General features: G+C 40.9%; 1 protein-coding gene across 1 annotated transcript in view; it reads left to right on the forward strand.

The window, feature by feature from the left end:
- Positions 1-414: 414 nt before the first annotated feature.
- Positions 415-8,533, forward strand: part of LOC106534078 (proteinase-activated receptor 3) — a 20,187-nt gene continuing 12,068 nt past the window's right edge. The window contains exon 1 of the mRNA XM_014030589.1: positions 415-780. The gene's annotated coding sequence lies outside the window, so the exon portion shown is untranslated. The remainder of the gene's footprint in view (positions 781-8,533) is intronic.

Below are 8,533 nucleotides of genomic sequence, written 5' to 3' on the forward strand. Positions count from 1 at the left end.
CATACAGTTTGGATTATGTATTTATAATTTTACTTATGAGTCAAAAAAATCAGGTACATGTTGAAAATGAAACAGCATTTCTATTAATCCATTTTAATTAGGATTATGGAACACAATCGCTTCCATACCTGAAGACTTGTCGAATGTTAAAAAACTCTTCGGCTAACACATGAATGAAAAAATGACGGTAATCTTCAGTTCTGGACAATCTTTATTAGCGAGAGAGATAGGACAGGTCCTCACAGCGAGATGGAAAGTTGGACTCTGAACAAAGGGCGCACTCACGCTCGGACGCGCGTTCACATTTCTTAAAGGCACAGTACATGAAATTCACTACATAATCTTCTAGAATCAGGTTCACAAAGCACTGTGTAATATAACCATGATGTTTATGTTCCTTTCAAAGAAAAAAAGTGGTATATAAATATGGCAACTGTTTGTTAGGACAGTTTCAGTTTTTTCATTATGGATTATCTAAATGTTATTCACTGTTTGGAATTGATTTTGGGCAAGATCATTAATGGTTTCAGGTATGACTGAGCAGAGAGATTAAAAGGGGAGCGTGTCCACCCCTTGAGAGACATTCACTCCATCAGATCTGTGCAGCGGGAGTTTTGTTTTCTTTTTGAAGGATGTTTAAACAAATGTTATGAAAAAACAAGAGAAAGTGACTATAGTTTTACCCCAGCGCCACAGATCACAGAATCAGAAACTGTCGGGATCCAGGAAAACGCCGACACAAGTGAAAGGACGTCACCGAGAGGAAGAACAGAGCCCTGGGTGAGATCAAAGCTTTTTCATTTTTGACTGTTTTTGTGTGGTACCACTATTTTTTCGTCTTTTTGAGGGGGATTTTTGACTTTTTGGACTTTATTTTTTGGACTGAGATTTAATGCCAACAAATGGGAAGTGTTTTCAGGACGATTCAATTTTGAGTACATGGAACTCTATTAAGGACTTCAGCCTGATCAAAAGTAATTGGACTTTAGGAGCCTGCTTTTGATGTAAACTGAAAAAAAAAAAAAAGTTTAAGCTGTTATTAGTTGGAAATATTTCAAGTGTGTAAACATTTATTTTTAATTTATTTTTTGTGCATGGTTGAATAAACTTTTGGTTGATAACTTAAATGCTCCATAATATTAGCGGATTCCTTTAAAAAGTATTATTAATTGTTACCTGATGCCTGGGTCATGATTCCCTGATTATGTTGTAAAGTTCACTTTAAACCAAGCTGAATGTTACAACTGAGCAGCACAGGCCTCAGCGTACAAACTTCGCCTGAATCAAAACAAACACGGGAGCTCTGTTCTGAACAGACACTCTGCAAAACACTGACAACTTCTCTTCACTATAATAATGAATTCACCTTATACTGTACACCACTCACAAAATAGGGATATTTGGCTTTCAGGTGAATTTAATGGAAAATGTAAAAAGTTCACGCTACAGTGATATCATATCATGAAAGTAGGACATTTAAGTAAAAGAATGCACTGGTGATCTCAAACAATTTATTGAAACAAAAGTTAACAACAATTGTGGGTACACCACAACAAAAATTTCAACATCTCAATAACTCATCATGTGCCCTTGAGCATCAATTACAGCTTGACAACGACGTCTCATGCTGTTCATAAGTCGACTTATTGTCTGCTGGGGCATGGCATCCCACTCCTCTTGAAGGGCAGCCCTCAGGTCATTGAGGTTCTGGGGTGCAGAGTTTCAAGCCTCTACAAGGCGACTCAGCTGACCCCACAGGTTTTCAATGGGATTCAGGTCTGGAGAAGTGTAGGCCATTCCATTTGAGGTACACCAGTCTCCAACAGCCGTTCCCTGATTATGCGACCTTGATGAGCTGGAGCATTGTCATCCATGAAGATGAAATCAGGCTTGTGTTGTTCATGTAGGGGCACAATCACTGGATTAATAATGTTATTCAGGTGGTGTGGGCTTGTCACTGTACCATTCACAAAGTTTAGGGCAGTTCTGTACCGATTGGACACACCTGCCCACACTGTAACATCGCCACCACCAAAAGCTCGTCTGATGACAGCAGTGGCTGATGCATAGCACTTTCCTTGACATCTCCAACATCACTCGCGGCCTTCATTTCTGCTCAATGTGAATCGACTTTCATCAGAGAATTGCACTGAGGCCCACTGGTCCCGCATAAATGCTCCCTGCCCCATGCAAGATGATGACACCTGTGCCTGGTGGTGTGGTCAGGTACCCTTGCAGGTCATCTAGCACGCAGACCACGCTGATGTAACTGGTTTTGAATGGTCTGACGTGAGACTTGGGTGCCTCTTACCTCCCTTAACCATGCCTGGAGTTGAGTGGCATTAATCATCCGGTTTCTCAGGGTATTGTTCAAAATGTAGCGGTGATCAGCAAGGGATGTTGCCAAAGGACGTCCACTTCTACAGCTCTCTGTGACTCTTCCAGTCTCTCGGTATCTGTTGCAACCCAGAGATGACACTCTGTGACACCCTAAGCTCAGTGGCCATGTCCGTCTGACTTACTAACTAGTGTGAACAAGATACTAACTGGTGGGAAAGAGATACTAACTGATGGGAACGACTTACTAACTGGTAGGAATGAGATTCTAACTGGTGAACAGGACTTACTAACTGGTGCGCATGACTGGTGGGAATGACTTACTAACTAGTGGGAACGACTTACTAACTGATGCACACGACTTACTAACTGGTGGGAACAACTTACTGACTGGTGGGAACAACTTACTAACTGGTGTGAACGAGATATAACTTGTGGTAACGACTTACTGACTGGTGGGAACGAGATACTAACTGGTGGGAACGAGATACTAACTGGTGGGAACGACTTACTGACTGGTGTGAATGAGATACTAACTAGTGGGAACGAGATACTAACTGGTAGGAATGAGATAATAACTGGTGGGAACAACTTACTAACTGTGGGAACGACTTACTAACCGGTGCGCATGACTTACTAACTGGTGGGAATGAGATATTAACTGGTGGGAATGAGATACTAACTGGTAGGAATGAGATACTAACTGGTGGGAATGACTTACTAACTGTTGCACACGACTTACTAACTGGTGTGAACAGGATACTAACTGGTGGGAACAACTTACTAACTGGTAGGAACGAGATTCCAACTAGTGGGAAAGACTTTCTAAATGGTGCGCACGACTTACTAAGTGGTGTGAATGGGATACTAACTGGTGGGAACAACTTACTAAATGGTAGGAACAAGATACTAACTGGTGGGAACGACTTACTAACTGGTAGGAATGAGATTCCAACTAGTGGGAAAGACTTTCTAAATGGTGCGCACGACTTACTGACTAGTGCACAAAAGACACTAACTGGTGGGAACAACTTACTAAATGGTAGGAACGAGATACTAACTGGTGGGAACGACTTACTAACTGGTAGTAATGAGATTCCAACTAGTGGGAAAGTTTCTAAATGGTGTGCACGACTTACTAACTAGTGCACAAAAGACACTAACTGGTGGGAATGACTCACTAACTGGTGGGACTGACTTACCAACTGGTGCGCACGAGATACTAGCTGGTGTGCACGAATTACTAACTGGTGGGAATGAGATAATAACTGGTGGGAACGACTTACTAACTGGTGCGTACGAGATACTAACTTGTGCGTACAACTTACTAAGTGGTGCGCACGACTTACTAACTGGTATGCACGACTTACTAACTGGTGCGCACGACTTACTAACTGGTGTGAACGAGATACTAACTGGTGGGAAGGAGATACTAACTTTTGCATGCAACTTACTAAATAGTGTGCAGGACTTACTAACTGGTGGGAACGACTTACTAACTGGTGTGTACGACTTACTAACTGGTGCGTACGACTTACTAACTGGTGCGCACGACTTACTAACTGGTGTGCACGACTTACTAACTGGTGGGAACGACTTACTAACTGGTGGGAACGACTTACTCACTGTTGCACACGATTTACTAACTGGTGTGAATGAGATACTAACTGGTGGGAACGACTTACTAACTGGTGGGAACGACTTACTAACTGTTGCACATGACTTACTAACTGGTGTGAATGGGATACTAACTGGTGGGAACAACTTACTAAATGGTAGGAACAATATATCAACTGGTGGGAATGACTTACCAACTGGTAGGAATGAGATTCCAACTAATGGGAAAGACTTTCTAAATGGTGCGCACGATTTACTAACTGGTGCACAAAAGACACTAACTGGTGGGAAAAACTTACTAAATGGTAGGAACGAGATACTAACTAGTGGGAAAGACTTTCTAAATGGTGCGCACGACTTACTAACTAGTGCACAAAAGACACTAACTGGTGGGAATGACTCACAACTGGTGGGACTGACTTACCAACTGGTGCGCACGAGATACTAGCTGGTGCGCACGACTTACTAACTGGTGGAAATGAGATACTAACTGGTGGGAACAACTTACTAACTGGTGCGTACGAGATGCTAACTTGTGCGCACAACTTACTAACTGGTGTGTACGAGATACTAACTTGTGCGTACAACTTACTAAGTGGTGCGCACGACTTACTAACTGGTATGCACGATTTACTAACTGATGCGCACGACTTACTAACTGGTGGGAACGACTTATTAACTGGTAGGAATGAGATACTAACTGGTGGGAACTACTTACTACCTTGTAGGAATAAGATTCTAACTGGTGGGAACAACTCATTAACTGGTGGGAATGAGATAATAACTGGTAGGAGCAACTTTCTAACTGGTGCGCACAACTTACTAACTGGTGTGCACGACTTACTAACCGGTGTGCACGACTTACTAACTGGTGCGCACGACTTACTAACTGGTGTGAACAAAATACTAACTGGTGGGAATGACTTACTAACTGGTGGGAACGAGATACTAACTGGTGGGAATGACTTTCTAACTGGTGCGCACAACTTACTAACTGGTGCGCATTAGATGCCAACTTGTGCGAACGACTTACTATGTGTGTGCACGACTTACTAACTGGTGCGCACGAGATACTAACTTGTGCGTACAAATTACTAAGTGGTGCGCACAACTCACTAACTGGTGTGAACAAGATACTAACTGGTGGGTATTACTTATTAACTGGTGAGAATGAGATACTAAATTGTGCGCAGGAGATACTAACTGGTGTGGACGACTTACTAACTGGTGGGAATGACTTACTAACTGGTGGGAATGACTTACTAACTGGTAAGAACGAGATACTAACTGGTGGGAACGACTTACTAACTGGTGGGAACGACTTACTAACTGGTGGGTACGAGATACTAACTGGTGGGAACGACTTATTAACTGGTGGGAACGAGATACTAACTGGTGGGAACGACTTACTAACTGGTGGGAACGAGATACTAACTGGTGGGAACGACTTAATAACTGGTGGGAACGAGATGCTAACTGGTGGGAACGAGAGAGAATTTGTTTTCACCCAATGTCACTTTAGGGGCTCAGTAGTGTCTTTCACAACACATACTTCAAACATTAACAGACAAAGCAAGCTGTTCGAGTGTTACAGCAAATTTTGTAACTGATTAATTGGATTTTAGATGCAGTATTGGATTTTATAATTTCTGATCATTGTAGCCATAAGGCCATAACAGAATAAGAGTTGGCGTGTGTCTTGTCATGTGTTCTTTCTTTAACCTAAATAAAAATAAGATAAGATAAGATAAAACTTTATTGATCCCACAGTGGTGAAATTTGCACATTAGTGCAGCTTAATACAGGAGAGGCTGAGAAGAATAATGAAAGGTAAATAAAAGATAAACAAAAACAACCCCACAATAAACACGTAATATATAGTAATGTACATATACCAATGCACATATACACATATACATAAACACATATGCATGTTTATGTACATATACACACCGCAAAGTACAGTACAAAAATGAATGAGTTATGTACTGATGTCTGACATAAAAGGTAACACCTCCAGGGGTGTAACCAGGAAAAGATGTACATTATAAAGTCAAGTCATTATTGTAGTAAAAAGAAAAATAATTTAGAACTGCGAAGCAGTTATGACCGGGGTCCAAGCCAGTGTATGCATGTCCACCTTGGCCCATGTCGTCCTGAGCTTATTGTTGACGTATCATCACAGAGTTTTAACATGAGTTTACATAAGGTCTACATGAGACCCTAATATCTTAAATAGATTTAGGTCTCAGAAAAATGTCACTCCATATCCAAATGTCCTCTGTTGCCTTCTGTTCTGTCTTTTTACTGGGAGCTCCATTGTTAACTTTCATAAATCATTATTTAAGCTGTGCCTCCTCTGGACATGTCCAAATCATCTTAATCTGGCCATTCTAACATTACCGGTCTTAGTTGTTCATCTTTAATGTTTTATTATAATTCCTGGGACTCTTTCTGTACCTTTTTACCACACTTACAATTTTCTTGGACAGACTACTTGTAGCATGACTGTACTAGGTGCCTGTCTTTTATTAACTGTACATTTACATGAATAGTTGAACCTACGTATATGAGGTCCTATAACTTTGTGCCTTATTGCTTCTTGTAATCTCTCTGTTCCACCTGCCCACTCCCAGTCAGACATATGTAATCTGTCTTACAACAGCTGAATTTCATTTATCTTCTTTAACATCTCTGGAGCCCCTGCACACACTACTGCATCCTGGTTTCATGACCCATCTAAGTCACTCTAACCGGGAAAATACATTTTATCCAACTGCTTCAATTTTAGTAAAAAGGAGAGCACAAAAACATTACCTCAGTTTTTAAACTGCTCTGATCTGCCAAATAAAACTGGAGTTATGATAGTGTACAACATGATTTTAAATGACATTCTTTCTGATGTGCAATACAGTGGCAGGCAACACTGTATTTTGGTGTAAAAACTGAAATCCACCATCAGTCTCATCCTGTCCAGTCTTGTTAAGAAGTGAAAAATCTACAGGGGAAAAAATGAAGATGCCAAAACTGAATGTTTGGAGGTGATGGAGAAACAGAAAAAGCAGGAAAAAGTAATTAGATTTGCAACATTTAGTGTGTTGTACACATGTACATATCACGTACATATACTGTATATTTATGCATATATTCGTATCTGCATGAAATGGTTTGTGGTTATATACTTTCTTTTGTGAGAGCTCCTGTCCTGTCATTGAAGGGCCCTTGGAAATGTCCTTACTCCCTAAAGCCTGAAACATACTCGCTCCAACGACGACGGGTTGATGCACGGTCACATGGTTGTTCGGCATTCGTTTTCGCACAGATCTTTCATAGCTCCAGAGACACCCCGCGCCGAGCTCCTGGGAAACCCCTCCCGCTGCATGGACTTTCATGCAACTACAGCCGACAATGCAGATTAAAAAGTTAGACTCAACACTCACCCAACGTATTTATCCACATCTGTCCTGGTTAAAGCTCCACAGTTTTTATCAGTCAGATTCCTCCGTGCACAACATCTGTTTAATCTCCATTCATGAGTTTTTCATGGTTTGACTATCTTTATAAAACTCTGCTTCCTGGTAACAGTCGGCTCTGGGAGCGAGTCGTTTTCTTTTTAAATTTTATTTTACCGAGCGGAACCATCTGAGCGCTTTCAGCACAAGCAAACACACCTACAAACTTCAGACCAATGACACATTACCGTCGTCGCGGGAGGGGGGTAAAAGGTTCTGCCGGCGGTTTTTGCCAAAATGGGCGGCAGAGCCGACGCTCCGAACACTGGTGATGTAATTTTCTTCATGAAACTGCAACAACCCATGGCGACGTCGGCAGTTCAGAGGGAAAATGAAGAAAGCTTAAATCCCCTGTGTGTGTGTTTGTGTACTCTGTGTATATGTGTGAGTGTGTGTATATGTGTGGTTACTGAAGTTACTGTGAGGCAAATGTCTCAAAGACTGCCTGTGCCAAAAAATTATTAAAAATCACTAGATTGTTCTAAAAATCTGAAAATAATCCCCAATGACAAAATCTGGCTGTTGTAAATGTACATTTTTTTTTTGCAAAAACAGCAACACGCCTAAATAAAACTCTCAGAGCAACAGAGAGAAAAAAAGGAGAGACACGTCCATCTTGCCATACTTATGAGGACTTCACACACACAGTGCTCACAGCATCTCTGCCTCATTCTGCTGCTCCCATTTTTAACACCAGGCAAAAAATACATTTAAAACAGCTGACGTTAACATTAGATCACAGTTTGAAATGCTCCAGCATTTTAAAAAAGAAAAACAACACGGACACGCTGATTACAGTGCGAGGCAAAAGTGAAAGTAAAACATGGTGCTGAGCACCCGTTCGGTAAAGAAACTTAAACACAGCTGTTCTTTCTCCCCTCATATTGTGGAAGTAAATATATGCCATCAGAATTTGAATAAAAAATGCATCTGAATTCAATTTTTGAATAAAAAATGCATCTGAATTCAATTTTTGAATAAAAAATGCATCTGAATTCAATTTTTGAATGAAAAATGCATCTGAATTCAATTTTTAAAAATATTCAGTGTCATTATTTGTATATGTT

This window comes from Austrofundulus limnaeus, unplaced genomic scaffold, assembly GCF_001266775.1.
Source record: "Austrofundulus limnaeus strain Quisiro unplaced genomic scaffold, Austrofundulus_limnaeus-1.0 Scaffold1086, whole genome shotgun sequence".
Classification (NCBI taxonomy): domain Eukaryota; kingdom Metazoa; phylum Chordata; class Actinopteri; order Cyprinodontiformes; family Rivulidae; genus Austrofundulus; species Austrofundulus limnaeus.